Source organism: Pogona vitticeps, chromosome 5 (genome assembly GCF_051106095.1).
Source record: "Pogona vitticeps strain Pit_001003342236 chromosome 5, PviZW2.1, whole genome shotgun sequence".
NCBI classification, from domain to species: domain Eukaryota; kingdom Metazoa; phylum Chordata; class Lepidosauria; order Squamata; family Agamidae; genus Pogona; species Pogona vitticeps.
The window spans coordinates 187,308,219-187,321,762 of record NC_135787.1 but is presented as its reverse complement, the minus strand read 5'-3'; the positions used below and the strand labels follow the sequence as shown (position 1 = coordinate 187,321,762).

General features: G+C 46.4%; 1 protein-coding gene across 2 annotated transcripts in view; it reads left to right on the top strand.

Moving 5' to 3' along the window:
* The first annotated feature begins 6,382 nt into the window (after window positions 1-6,382).
* The window catches only part of PROSER2 (proline and serine rich 2), a 51,214-nt gene continuing 44,052 nt past the window's right edge, over window positions 6,383-13,544 (top strand). The window contains exon 1 of one of the 2 annotated variants that reach the window (XM_078376455.1): window positions 6,383-6,671. The gene's annotated coding sequence lies outside the window, so the exon portion shown is untranslated. Of the gene's footprint in view, window positions 6,808-13,544 lie in introns of both variants that reach the window. The other variant, XM_020801075.3, reaches the window with a different exon arrangement.

The window sequence follows — 13,544 nt, the reverse complement described above, 5'->3', positions numbered from 1 at the left end:
AAGGATTTACAGAAAGCTGTATAACTTGCTCTTCCATGCTGTGTTTTCTTTTGTTTAATTCCCACACATCCCCTTAGATATTCTTTGCAATCTTCCTTACTGTTTCCAGAGGGGATGGATGTTGTTCAAGGAAATCAGTTGTGTGTAAAAGGTGTCATTGGCTGGGTGTCAGAAACCTCGCCGTGCAGTTCCCCTAAAGGCTGCCCTGTTCTTGTACACCCAAATAATACAATGAATAATACTTCTTTTTTTAAAAAAAAATCCTCACACGGCTTTCAGAACGACCGGTCAGGCTGGTTTTTAAAAGTATGTGTGGTATGTGCCTTTTTCCTGTCCCACAGACTGCCAAGAGGCATGGGGCACTAGCTGGTGCTTACTCAACCCCTCATTATGGGATTTTTTTTGCATGTGATTATGAGCAGGTGGACTTTTTCCAAAAAAGCAAAACACTGTACTGTATATCGTGGCTCCTCCACCACCAGAAGTGCAGATGCGTTGCACTGAAGTTCAGCCGCCAAGAAAGTATTTCCTGGGTGTGGAAGCAGCTTCTGAACAATGTACGTCATAGTACATACCTTTATATTTTTTTTTGTCCACATGTGACTGAGATTCATAAAACAGCAAAGTCTATAAGGAGGGAGGGAGCAAACATTTCTCTCTCTCTCTTTATAAGACTGAGGAAGGGGTGTCAGGAATAGGCACTAGGTTGTTGCTCTTGTTATTTACTGTAGGAAAAGCATCTAGATTCTTTTGAACTCCCCCCACCCCGCGAAAACCAGTGGAAGGGCACAATAGAACCTGTGCCTGCCCACCCTCATACTGGTGCCTTCTCACAACCATTTGCAGGTAACAGTGTTATTTTTAATATTTGGTTTATAATTATTTTCTTTCTTTCATACTGGAATAGCGCTATTTCAACATTCCTACACAAAAAATATAAAAATTAATGCGGTTGGAAAGGTTGCTCTCTCTCTGATTGCAGTGAGCAGGATCTCCTCGCCTGCATGAACACGGGCAGTTGTAGCCTATAAAAGAATTATTCCAAGTTCTGCCAAAATATCCAGGCTAGTGCATTATGGAGCTTTTGCAACCTCACATGCTGCCTTCAGTAAGTTTGTCTGGAAGGGAACTTTCTGGGCCGGGGTGAATGCCAGTCAAGCCAGCACTAATCAGTTGTTCCCTCCTGCCTTTAAATTCAAAATGTGCCCTGCCTCTCTGCTCAATGGTTCCCCCCCCCAGAGTCTTTTGAAGTCTGTTGTCGAAAGCAATCATGTTTGTCAGTTTGCTGTATGATCTGTTTAACTGAAAGTAATGAAGCCTTTTTTTCTTTCTCCTACTAATGTTTCAGAGTGAGTTACTGAGACTATAAGTGCCAGTTAATTGGGGGGGGGGATGGGTGCACTAATCAGGAGAACTTGAAGTCTTTCTGCTCTGTGAACCCCTGCATTTCTGCTGCACAGCTAAAGGAATCTGACCAAAAACTTTAAAACTTTGCAACAGGACATCCATGAGTAACACAGATGGACTATTTTATTTGAACAGTGCAAGCATATGGAAGCTGTTGCCATCAGATGTGTGGATACGGCTGCAAACTTTAAAAAGGGATTGAAAGCAATCCTAGTGGGTGGGGCAATCCATGTCTGTTTGGTGCGATAGACTGAAAGGAGGTGAACTCTGTGTCAAGGCACAAATGTCTGGTTTGGGTAATTAGATTAATATGTTACTAATAAGGTGATGGTCTAACCTCAGGGTTTCAGGTTGGAGCCTTTCCTGGCCATACCTGGAATTCTATACCTTGGTGGCCTCTGCTCCAAATATTAATCCAGCCTGGCCCTGCTTAGTTTCCAAAATCAAACAGGCTCAGGTGCGTTCCGTGTGGTCCAAGCAGCAGCTCTAGGAAAAGGATCTAGATTCTTTTGAAATCCCCCCCCTCCTGAAAAGCCAGTGGAAGGGCACAACGGAACCTGTGCCTGCCCACTCTCATACAGGCACCTTCTCACAACTGCTTGCCGGCACCAGTATTATTTTTAATATTTGATTTATGATTATTTTATTTCTTGGAATAGCGCTATTTCAACATGACAGATAGAAAATATATGTAGCAGATCAGACGGCAAGATTTCCCTGCAGCCCAAACCCTGTGATCCTGGCATCCATTACTTGCCAAACCCCATAGACAAAATTTACTCTGACACATACAAACTCACATGCCTAAATGATTCAAAATAAATCACATTCACAATCGAGTTAAAAGAGAACCCCCTCGAGGCTGTTTAAAATACCTCAAACCCCAGACAACAACAAAAAATATTCCCCCCCCCCAAAAAAAAGTATGCTCAGATGTATGTTGTGCAAACAAATATTTTTGAATCGATTGTTAAACCTAATGTAAACCCAGGAGTTATTCAACATAGACCCACCTTCATAGCCCCGCCTCCTCGAGCAGGTGCCTACTCCAAGGCAGTGCCCTGCCTTTCCTGCCCCGCCTCCTCTGGGTGCTGCCTCTGAGTGAGCGCCTACCAAAGGAGGCGGGCCCAAAAAGCACCAAAAACCTGTTTTAGCTGAACATTGCTAATTTTGCTGCGGAGTGTAATGCATTCAAACACCTTTTAAAGTTGCTAATGTTTAAGGATGTGATTTTTATCCTTGGAGCAAAAAACACCAACCTTTGGAGGTGAAAAAAACTTTCCCTTGAATTGACACAGACATTACGCTGGTGGTGAATCGATGATGTTAATTCTCACATGCTATGACATTTTGATAAAAGTATTGCTATGTCAGTGGGCCCAAAGAGTTGCTCAATAAAGTGATGCACACCCAATATGTGAATCAGTCTCAACCTGGGAATGCATTTCCTCCATTTCATGTGTGTCATCATACTTGTCTCTACCCCGCCCTCTACCAAAGGGGAGAAATGCCTACCTTTTTGGACCCCAACTCCCAGAATTCCATAGGCTGCATGTGTATCAAAGTCATGTTGCCACATACATATATTTTCACCTGTGGAATTCTGGAATTGTTAACTGCTCAAGAGAACTTGTGTTACATGGTAAAGGTAAAGGTTCCATTTGACATTTAGTCCAGTCGTGTCCAACTCTAGGGCACAGTGCTCATCCCCGTTTCCAAGCCGTAGAGCCAGCGTTTGTCTGAAGACAGTTTCCGTGGTCATGTGGCCAGCACAACTAGGCACGGAACACCATGACCTCCCCACCAAGGCTGTGTTACATGTAAAGGTTCCCCTTGACAATTTGTCCAGTCGTGTCCTACTCTAGGTGGCGGTGCTCATTTCCGTTTCCAACCCATAGAGCTAGCGTTTGTCTGCAGAGAATCCTCTCTGGTCACGTGGCCAGCATGATTAACATGGAACACCGTTTACCTTTCCACCGAGGCGGTACCTATTTATCTACTCATATTTTTGAATTTTGCATGCTTTTGAACTGCTAGGTTGGCGAGAGCTGGGACAAGCGACGGGGGCTCACTCCGTCGCGTGGATTCGATCTTATGACCTGCAGGTCTTCTGACCTTGCAGGACAGAGGCTTCAGCGGTTTATCCTGCAGCACCCTTTTTTGTGTTACATGACTTCTATATAAATACTATATTGAGGGGACCTTTCCTCTGTTGAATAGAAGATAATTATGCGGTACATCAGTGGTCCGAAATATCTGCCCACCCAGTGACAATTTGTGGAAGAAACATTAATAATTGAAGATACGCAGTTGACACCATCCTACTGGCACAAAGCCGGAATGACTTGAAACGACTCTTAGGAAAAGTGTAAGAAGAAATTGCCAAAGCAGGATTACACTCGTTCCATGCCGTGCTTCTGTGCTGAGTTCCATGGGAACATGAATAGGTTTGGGCTCTCCCAACACAGCTAGATGAGACCAAATTGGACATGTCTGCATGGTAGGGCAGATGTTCCCACTGATCAGCAGACGGTGTGATTTTCCATCATCTTTGGCTGTTTGAGTATCAAAGTCAGCAGGCTTTGGAAGAATATAGTCATGGATTATTAGCTCATGAGATAACGAGAAGGAGAAGACAGGAATGTGAACATTAGTTTTGGTTTCATGTATGGCTTTTTTTTCTGCTAGGGGTTAAGCAAACAAAACTCTCTCTGGAATATTATCTCCAGTAAGTACATCATCATGGCCCCGCATTCCTGTAATGCATTTACAGAAGCTGCACATGACCCTGACATTTGCCCAGAGTGGCATCACAATGATTCATCTTGCTAGAACTGAGAGGCAAACATCAAGATCAAGTGATAGGAGTTCCTCGTGGAGGTTCAGGTGGTTGCTAGTACATTTTGTGCCCATGAGTGGCTTTGGCCCCTCTTCGCTGTTACATATGGGGACATGTGCCCAGTGTTCATACTTATGCACACAAGTAGAGATCCACACAGATTATGCCGTACAGTGCCTGGGTCAGAACTAGTTGGAAACACAACATTTAGACATTGTGTTTCATTTCTGTGACTGCTGTGGTGCTTTTATTGCTTAATTTCCCTTTAGACATGTTGTTAGCTGCCTCGAGTGCTTTTTTTTTAGAACTGTTAACTAAAAACGTAATAAATAAATGAGTAAAATGTGCACTTTCTTACTAAGAGTGGCTATTAGTATTAGTCTTACATGATAAATTGACGGGGCTGCCTTCTAACACTAGTTCCTTGTGGGATTTAGAGATTATACTTCTGTTTATCCTAAAATGGTATTGGCCTTTTTTGTAGCCACATCACCCTGTGGGCTCCTATTCAGCTCGTGATCTACAGCTATTCCAAGATCCTTCTTACTCAGAGTATCACTGAGCCAAGTATTCCCCACCTTGTAGCTGTGCATTTGGTTGTTTTTAGTTTTGTTTTTCCCTGAGCTGCAGTCCTGTGCTACCCAGAAATTTCACAAAAGGTAAAAACAGCAACTTAAACAACAAAGCTCTGTCTGTTTTGCTTTTCTTCCTATAAATACTTCCAAACTGAATGGAGACACCCTCCCCATCAAATCCCAGCACAGAAGGGAAGGGAAAAGGCCTGTGTTGCATTGGATTAAACTTTGCATCATCTGGCTATTGGGAAAAATCAGGTAGCGCAAACAAGCATCAGGCGAAACAAATTGCTTGCTTGCTTGCTTGCTTGCTTGCTTGCTTGCTTGCTTGCTTGCTTGCTTGCTTGCTTGATTTGATTTGATTTGATTTGTATCCCACCCATCTGGTCTATGCGACCACTCTTAAATTTATTTATTTAAAATAAATCCATTCGTTTTTAAGTGCCTCGATATTTTGCCCCCCTCTCTCTTCTACCTTTTCTCTTTTCACTTTAATTTCCCCCTTAATTTTGGTTGTTTCATTTGCCATCTCAGAGGCCCTCTGTTCTTCGTACAACTGGGAGGGATTTTTCTGGCCTGAAGGGATTGTATACAGTATTTGTCCAGCACTAACCAATTGATCCTTCCAGCCTTTACGACTTCATAGAGAACCCTGCCTCTTTGCTGGGTTTTTCTTTCTTCCTCCTTGGGCTGCCGGAGGCAGTTGTTTGTTTGCTGTTGATCCGTTCGGTTAGTTGCTAAGCATGTGTGCACTAAAGAAAGCCGTGCATACACAACTCTTTAATATATATCTATATCTATATAAGGTAAAGGTTCCCCTTGACAATTTTTGTTCAGTCGTGTTCGACTCTAGGGGGCGGTGCTCATCCCCGTTTCCAAGCCATAGACCCAGCGTTTTGTCCGAAGACAATCTTCCGTGGTCACATGGCCAGTGCAACTTAGACACCGAACGCTGTTACCTTCCCACTGAGTGGTCCCTATTTATTTACTTGCATTTGCATGCTTTTGAACAGCTAGGTTGGCAGGAGCTGGGACAAGCGGACGGGAGCTCACTCCGTTGTGTGGATTCGATCTTACGACTGCTTGGTCTTCTGACCCTGCAGCACATGCTTCTGCAGTTTAGCCCGCAGCGCCACCAAGTCCCTGACCTCTATCTATCTATCTATCTATCTATCTATCTATCTATCTATCTATCTATCTATCTATCTATCTATCTATCTATCTATCTATCTATCTATCTATCTATCTATCTATCTATAGGGTGTATATATATATACACACACACACACACACACACATTTATATATATATAAGTGGAAATGTTTCTTATTCGTTTTCCTACAAATGTCTCAGATTGAGCTATTGACACTTTTTAAGAAGAAAGGGGTGGACTCTGGGGAACTCCTAGCTAGTCTCCTTGTAGAGCTCTGCATTTCTACTGTGGAGCCAGAATAGAATTGGACCCGAAACTCTGCAACGATTAAAACGCAACTTACTGAGCTTCCCCCCACCCCCTTCCCGGGGAAAGTCCAGGTGCGCATCCCTGCCGGGAGCAGGATTCGAACCGGCGGCTGGGCTCGGCTGCGCCTTGAAGCGCCCGGCGGTGAAGGGAGGGAGGGACCCGCGGGCCGCCGGCGTGATGTCAGGCCCGGAGGGGCGGAGTGTGCCTCTCCATCAGCCACCCGCACCCTCGCCGCCTCCGCCGGAGCTGCCTTCCTGGATCGCCGGACGGCCGCCGCGCCGCTCTCCCTTCGCACCTGCCCGTTCCCTTCTAGCCGGGGCGCCGCCGGGTTTGCGCTCCGCGCACAGCGCGCTTCTCCGCCCGCCGTCGGCTTGCGCGCCCGCGGCAGGTGAGTGGCTCCTTTCCCCGCAGCCTCTCGCCGACGCCCGGCGCCCAGCACCGTCCCCGGCCCGCCTGGACTCCGGGGAGGAAGCCAGCCGGGAGGGTCGGCTCGTCTGTTGAAGGATCGCGGCGCGGATCGGCTGGTATGTCAAGGGATCGCGGCCCTCGGGCGCGGACGTCGGGTCTGGGCGGAGGGAGAAGGGACGCCCGTTTTGATTTAGGTTTTGGATTTTCCCCTTGATTTTCCGAGGCGTCCCGGTCGGGCTTTCCCTTGGGAGGCGCGATCCCTGTGGCGCGTCCGCCGGACCCGGTCGGGGTCCTGCGGGGATCGTGAGAACTCTTAACGCGGATCTCCGGCGCCCGTCCTAGCCAGAGAGAGAGAGAGAGTCAGTCTAAGGGTTTTCTGTTCCGATAACATAAAACGTGGGTTTTCTGTTCAGATGGAGTCCAGACTATGTTTTTTCCCCAACTTTACGCTTTGGGATCGCTCCCCGCCTGGACGGGATCCGTCCCGAGACTTGCAGGCTGCGAAGGTTTGTGTGATCTCTTGTCACCAGCTCGTTGTGGTGGAAGTTGAGCACTTTGACAATGATTTCGCAGACCTTTTTTTCTCCGGCTCCTCACTCCCTGTATTGCTTCCCCTCTCCCGATTTTCAGTTCTCTGCCTAGTTTCCTGCCTCTCCTCCTGTCCGGTCTTTTGTAGGATGTAAAACTGGGCATCCAGCTCATAAATTTGCTTTGTTTTGTACAGCGCTGGATGCCGACGGCGATCCCACTAGCAATGTACTTTTCTCCACGGCTGTCAGTGCAGACATGGGTGTATTTACACCAGAGCCAGGAAGAGCTACTTTATGGGACCACATCTTTCTGAATCCCCAGCTTATCTAGGTAGTGGTGGTGGGGTTGTTTCTAGGTGTTTTCAGAAAAACCATGTTTCCTGACTCTGACTTTTAACTACGTATACTGTATTCTGCTGGCAAAATCCCTGGACTTTAGTGGTGTGTGCGACAATAAATCTTTTTGTCATCTGAAGCGCTCTCTGGTTTCCTTTTCTTTTTCAGACGTGGCCCCAGCGCTTTGGGGTGTCGCCTGGATCCCCTTTTAGACGAATTCCGTTCAAACAGGCAGGCTTAAGGAGCTTGAGGACAGCCCTTGGGATGCGGCTGTTTCAGAGCTGTTGACCAAAGTAAATTCGATCTGTATGTAGGGGGAAATGCACCGTCAGCTTTACCGACTAAGAAAATAAGCCTGAGAGCAATGAAATTTAGCTCAATGTGAGTTGTGTTGGCTGGGTTTGATGGGCTGCAGTTGGGTTAAGGCTTTCTTGAGAGTAAACCCCAGTGGATTTGACACGATGGCATGCGTTTCTGAGTAATCTGAAGATTAGGTTACCTTTCTCTTTTACACAATCCTCATTTACAGGATGAAACCTGTTTTCCACCAAGATCCAAAGTACAGTATCGTTTTGTTAATTCCACGCGCCCAGAGGTGTTTGGGGGTATGTGTGGTTCTTGAACGGCAGTGGCTGCTCATACACAACCCTGTGGTATCCACAGACATTTATTGGAAGACCTGTTGTATTTATGGAAGTTATAAATGCAGTTTTTATTGAGTCTGTTGTCTGGATTACTTGGGATGGGACTTATTGTTGAATTTTGAAGTTAGAAATCTCACCAGGAACCTAGCCCTTCCAGTTTCAATTTTCCTCTCCTCTCTCTCTATAGATGCCTGATATCAAATGTCAGATTTCAAGGTCCTGAGTGACTAGAAAGGTGTATGTCCTGCGGTTCCCGCCGCATTGCTCACCTTTCCTTTGACTGCACAGTGTTCAAGCTAATCAAGAGTATACCAAATCTTTTCACATGAGTATGTGGTTTTTTCAAAGGTTTTTTTTTTTTTTTTTTTTTGGCTAGCAGGGTTTGTGGGTTCTGGTGTTTGTGTGTTTATATGTGTGTGTTTTGGCAGACTTTCCAGTCTCACTATACCGCTAAACTGATACAGCACTAATTCAAATCCATACTACATCATATCAATTAAGTCCTATTTCACTGGCTAAAATTTTTTTTTAAGAAGGGAGGAATTTGAATGCAGGACAAAGGGATGGATAAGAGGGTGGCGATAATAGCAGAGAAGGGTATGTGAGAAGAGGGGTTATGTGACAGGCGTGCGATTGGAAAACCCATTGACAGGAGGGTTTAGCACTTCTGTGTAAATGGTGACAGTGATTTAAAGGCCAAGGTGAGGTATAGAAAAGTTTGCATCAACCTGGGACAAATCAGGGTCACACCCTTTACCTGCTTAGAGTGAAGCATCCTATAGAGCAGGGGTCCCCAACCCCTGGTCCGTGGCCCAGTGCTGGTCCATGGCCATGGCAGCACCCGCCACGGAGACAGATCTCCCCCTCCACATGCACTCCCCCCACGAATGAACGGCCTGCCCACCCGTGAGTGTGCCCCGCCCACCCACAAGCACAGTGGGGTGCCCCCCCACATGCAGACCCCACCCCCCAACTAGTCCATGGTTCAGAAAAGGTTGGGGACCACTGCTATAGAGGATGCTGCTTTATTTGTTTCCTGCTGTGAGCTTCCCATCAGCATCCGGTTGGCCGAGTAGCAGCAGCAGTGTGCATAGACTGGGTCGGTCTGTGGCCTAATCCAGTGCAGCTCTTTGTATGTTCCCCCGATTCAGGTTTGGGGACTGGAATTGAAGATGCACAGACCGTTGTCATTGGTTGCGGAGAGAAAGAGGATGTTGTTGAACTGGGAATTTCTACTTGGTGTTCCTCTGCTCCAGCTCCATCTCCCTTCCACCCCACTCCTTGCTGAGGAGGGAGGTGCTGCTTCATCAGACAAGGGAAATTGTGTTTTTTGGGGGCGGGAGGGATGTTTTCACCTTGGTGCTTGGCTCTTTTAAAAACAATTCTTTCATTGTGTCCTATTGATTTCTTTGGCGGCTCAACCAGCAGCCTTGAAACTCTACCCCCTGGTTAAATCTTCTTTGCAAAGTGGGAGTGGGTGGCAGCTATGTAATAATGACCCCAGTGTGTGTACTCGTCGCGCGGCCTCGTTGATCATCCGTTTGCCTTGCGTCACCTTTCTTGCAACGGAGAAAGCGCTTACCTACTCTGACCAGGCACCAAGGTTTGGGCGTCAGCACACAAACAAATTGTCTGCATGATAGATGGGTATGTTTGAGTCGCCATAAGTCAGAATTAATTTGATGACAAATGATGATGGTGATTCTGTGGCTTGGGCCTAAGCCATCTCAAGAACCGCATTCCCTTTTATGAGATTGCTCAAGTGTTAAGATCGTCAGGAGAGGCCTTTCTCTCTCTCACCACCTTCACAAGTGCGTTTGGTGGGGACCCAGGGGAGGGCCTTCTCTGTGGCTGCCCCCAGACTTTGGAACTCCCTCCCACTGGAGGCAAGGCTGGCCCCATCTTTGCTGTCTTTCCACAAGCAGGCCAAGACCTTGCTCTTCAGGCAAGCTTTTCCTCAGGGAATGGCTGCCCATGTGGGGTTTTGAAAAGGATTGTTATGCTTTACCACTTTTCATTTGCTGTTGATGTTGCCTATGCTTTTTTGTGTGGTATTTATTTGATCCTTTTTAGTATTTGTATTTAGTATTTGTATTTGTCTTGTCAGTGGGGTAAAATATATTTAATATCCCACTCTGAAAGGTCAAGAAATCATTAAACAAGGGCTCCAACACATACGGTGACCTGTGACCCCCCTCCAAAATTTTTTTGCGACCCCCAGGTTGGGAAACACTGAGGTAGAGAATACCCGGAAGTGCATTACCATCCTCTTCCTCTAGGGGTGCTCTGGGATTGTGCAGCTTGCTCAGAGCTACACAGGCCGGCTCTACTCATAGCAGACAAAGTGGGGTATTGAACTCCCAACCTCTGCCTCCACATCCACTTAGCTAAACTACTGAGCTATCCAGTCAGCTATGTCTTATTAATGGTACATTATTAATATAATATCATCTGGTAGCATACAATGTGAAGCTTGCCCAAGGCTACCCAGGCTGGCTCTTCTCCCAGTAGGCACGGGGGGGGGGATCCCACTCCCGACCTCTGGCTCCACAGCCAGATGCCTCAACCACTGAGCCATCTGGCCAGCGATCCAGCGGGCATAGAGGCAGTTTTATCGTTCTCAACTGTGCTAGTTTTCCCCTGCAAAAAGTGGTCACTTCTCCTCACGGCCTGAAATTCGACTGAAACAAAACAGGCTAAAAGCGGCAGAGTTGGGAGAGGATTTTAAAGCAAAAACTAGCTGAGAAGGGGGTGCGTTCTCTTCAGCTCGCTGTTCTCTCTGCCTCCCCCCAAACTCCATTCATTTCCACATTTGTGTTATAAAACAACTCTGACATTTGAAACTCTGTATCTCCTTCATAACAGAATTCTACTCATCATTTTGGGAGAAGTGGGTATATATACATATATTCCCCTTGAATTTAGAGGGAATTTGTGTGTGTGTGTGTGTGTGTGTGTGTGTGTGTGTGTGAGAGAGAGAGAGAGAGAGAGAGAGAGAGAGAGAGAGAGAGAGAGAGAGTCTTCTAAGCAGACTTCCCAAACCCCTGATAATTTTTATAACACCTTAAAAATGAATGTTTTCTTTGGCACAAGTATTCATGGACTGTAGCCCATTTCGTCAGATGCATGTACTTCCAAAGGTTGTCAACAGGATCGCAACATGGTTGAGATCCCAAATTGCTACTTCAAAAACAGGCTTGCTGACCTCGGGTTTCTCCAGCCTTACTTCCTGATGGGGATTCATGTGTAGCATAAAAGCTTACTATCAAAACCGCGCTATCTGCATCACTAAAAAGTACTCTCTGGACGCCTGCCTTTTCTTCTTTTACTTTTCAAAGCCTGTTTAGTGTTAGGTTGTTTTGACCATTTCTTGTTTTAAATATAGACAAAGCTGTGTTTAGCGAACAGGGTATTAACGACAACCGTCTAAGAAGGTTAAATCAATTTGTTTGGCTAACTTGGAGTACAGGTGTGTGTTGCTTACAGGAGGGACACACCTGTGAATGGCTTGCTTGCTAGGTTGTTAGGTTGCAGCCCTCAGCCTTGTTGTGCATTTAAAAAAAGTTCACCAAATTCAGGGGTGAAGTGCACATGGATCTCTTCTCTCACCTCTCTGACTCCCAAACCTCACCACTTTTCTTTTCTTTTCTTTTTTAGCTGTCTGCAACAAGCAGGACTGTGAAGTATCATAAACGGGCAGGCAGGGAAATGTAATTAAAGAGCAAGAGGGGAGAGGTGGCAGGAGAAATTCTTGGCAGCCTTGTCTCTCAGTTCAGCGTCAGATCTAAACGGGCAAGAGGTAGCCATTCGGCGACCTGTGCTAGTCTGGACTTTGATTCCCCATGGGGCTTTCTGTGAGTAGAACCAGCCTGGGTGGCCTTGGGCCAGCTGCACAGTCCCAAGATGCACGCGCAGAAGATGGGAATGGTAAACAACCATGAGAAACTACACTGAAAAACAATTAAACATCTATCAGTATTAAAACCACTATCAAAAAACAGTTAAAAATCTCTCAGTTCAATAAATACAGAATTCCTTGGGTCCCCTGACTCCTTTTTGCTTAAAAACCTGCCTGAAAAAGAAGGCCTTTGTCTGAGGGCAGAAGGACAAGAAGGAGGAGGCCAACCTGGCTTTGTAGGGTTGTTGTTGTTTAGTCGTTTAGTCGTGTCCGTGCTGTCTGGGTTTGTCATCGCTTTCCTCCCAAGAAGCAGGCGTCTTTTAATTTCGTGGCTGCTGTCACCATCTGCAGTGATCATGGAGCCCAAGAAAGTAAAATCTGTCACTGCCTCCATATCTTCCCCTTCTATTTGCCAGGAGGTGATGGGACCAGTGGCCATGATCTTCGTTTGTTGTTGTTGTTGTCGAAGGCCCTCCTCATATCTTCACCAAAGAGGGCAGTGAAAGTGGTGGAACGGAGAGAAGGGCCTCCCCAGAAGATCTTAAAAGCCAAGACCACTGAAAACAGGGGGTATGGTCCTTCGGATAGCCTGGGACCAACCTGTATAGGGCTTTGTAGATCAAAATCAACACTCTGAACTGTGCTTGAAAAGAGACAGGAAACCAGTGAAGCTGTTGTCGTAAGAGAGCTGTATATGCTCCCTGTAACCAGCAACAGCTGGCAGTGTGCCTCGAGCGTTTTGGACCAGCCGAAGGTACTCTATAGCTTGAAAACCTTGGGAAGGGTCCCTATAAGTTGGAATCAACTTGACTGCTCATAATTATTACTCATATATGAAGGGTTAGATCTGCCAATTGAGAAATATCTCAGTTCCTTGTAGTTCCAGCTGAGGTAGGTTCCATAGGGCTTATTCAAAGCGCTGTGGGTCATTTTGGGCTGAATATTTTGCATGAATCGCTCCAGCCGGCTTGCCCTCTTGCTGTGTTTCAGAGTCCAGTCCACTGCACAAGTAGCTGCTGTCCTCTACTCAATGCCATTGCTAGGGGGGAAAAAATTAAAAAAAACTTTCACAAGGGCTAAGCCTTGATTTAAACACAGTCCCATATCTGAGCCTAATGTGGCTAATAGAACTACAACTTGCTTTAGCACTTGTCTATAATCCACAACTGGGAAGTGGTGGCACTGCGGATTAAACCATAGAAGCCTCTGTGCTGCAGGGTCGGAAGACCAGCCGTCGTAAGATCGAATCCACATGACGGAGTGAGCTCCCCTCGCTTGTCCCAGTCCTGCCAACCTAGCAGTTCGAAAGCATGTAAAAATGCGAGTCGATAAATAGGGACCACCTCGGTGGGAAGGTAATGGTGTTCTGTGTGTAGTCACGCTGGCCATGTGACCACGGAAACTGCCTTCGGACAAACGCTGGCTCTACGGTTTGGAAACGGGGA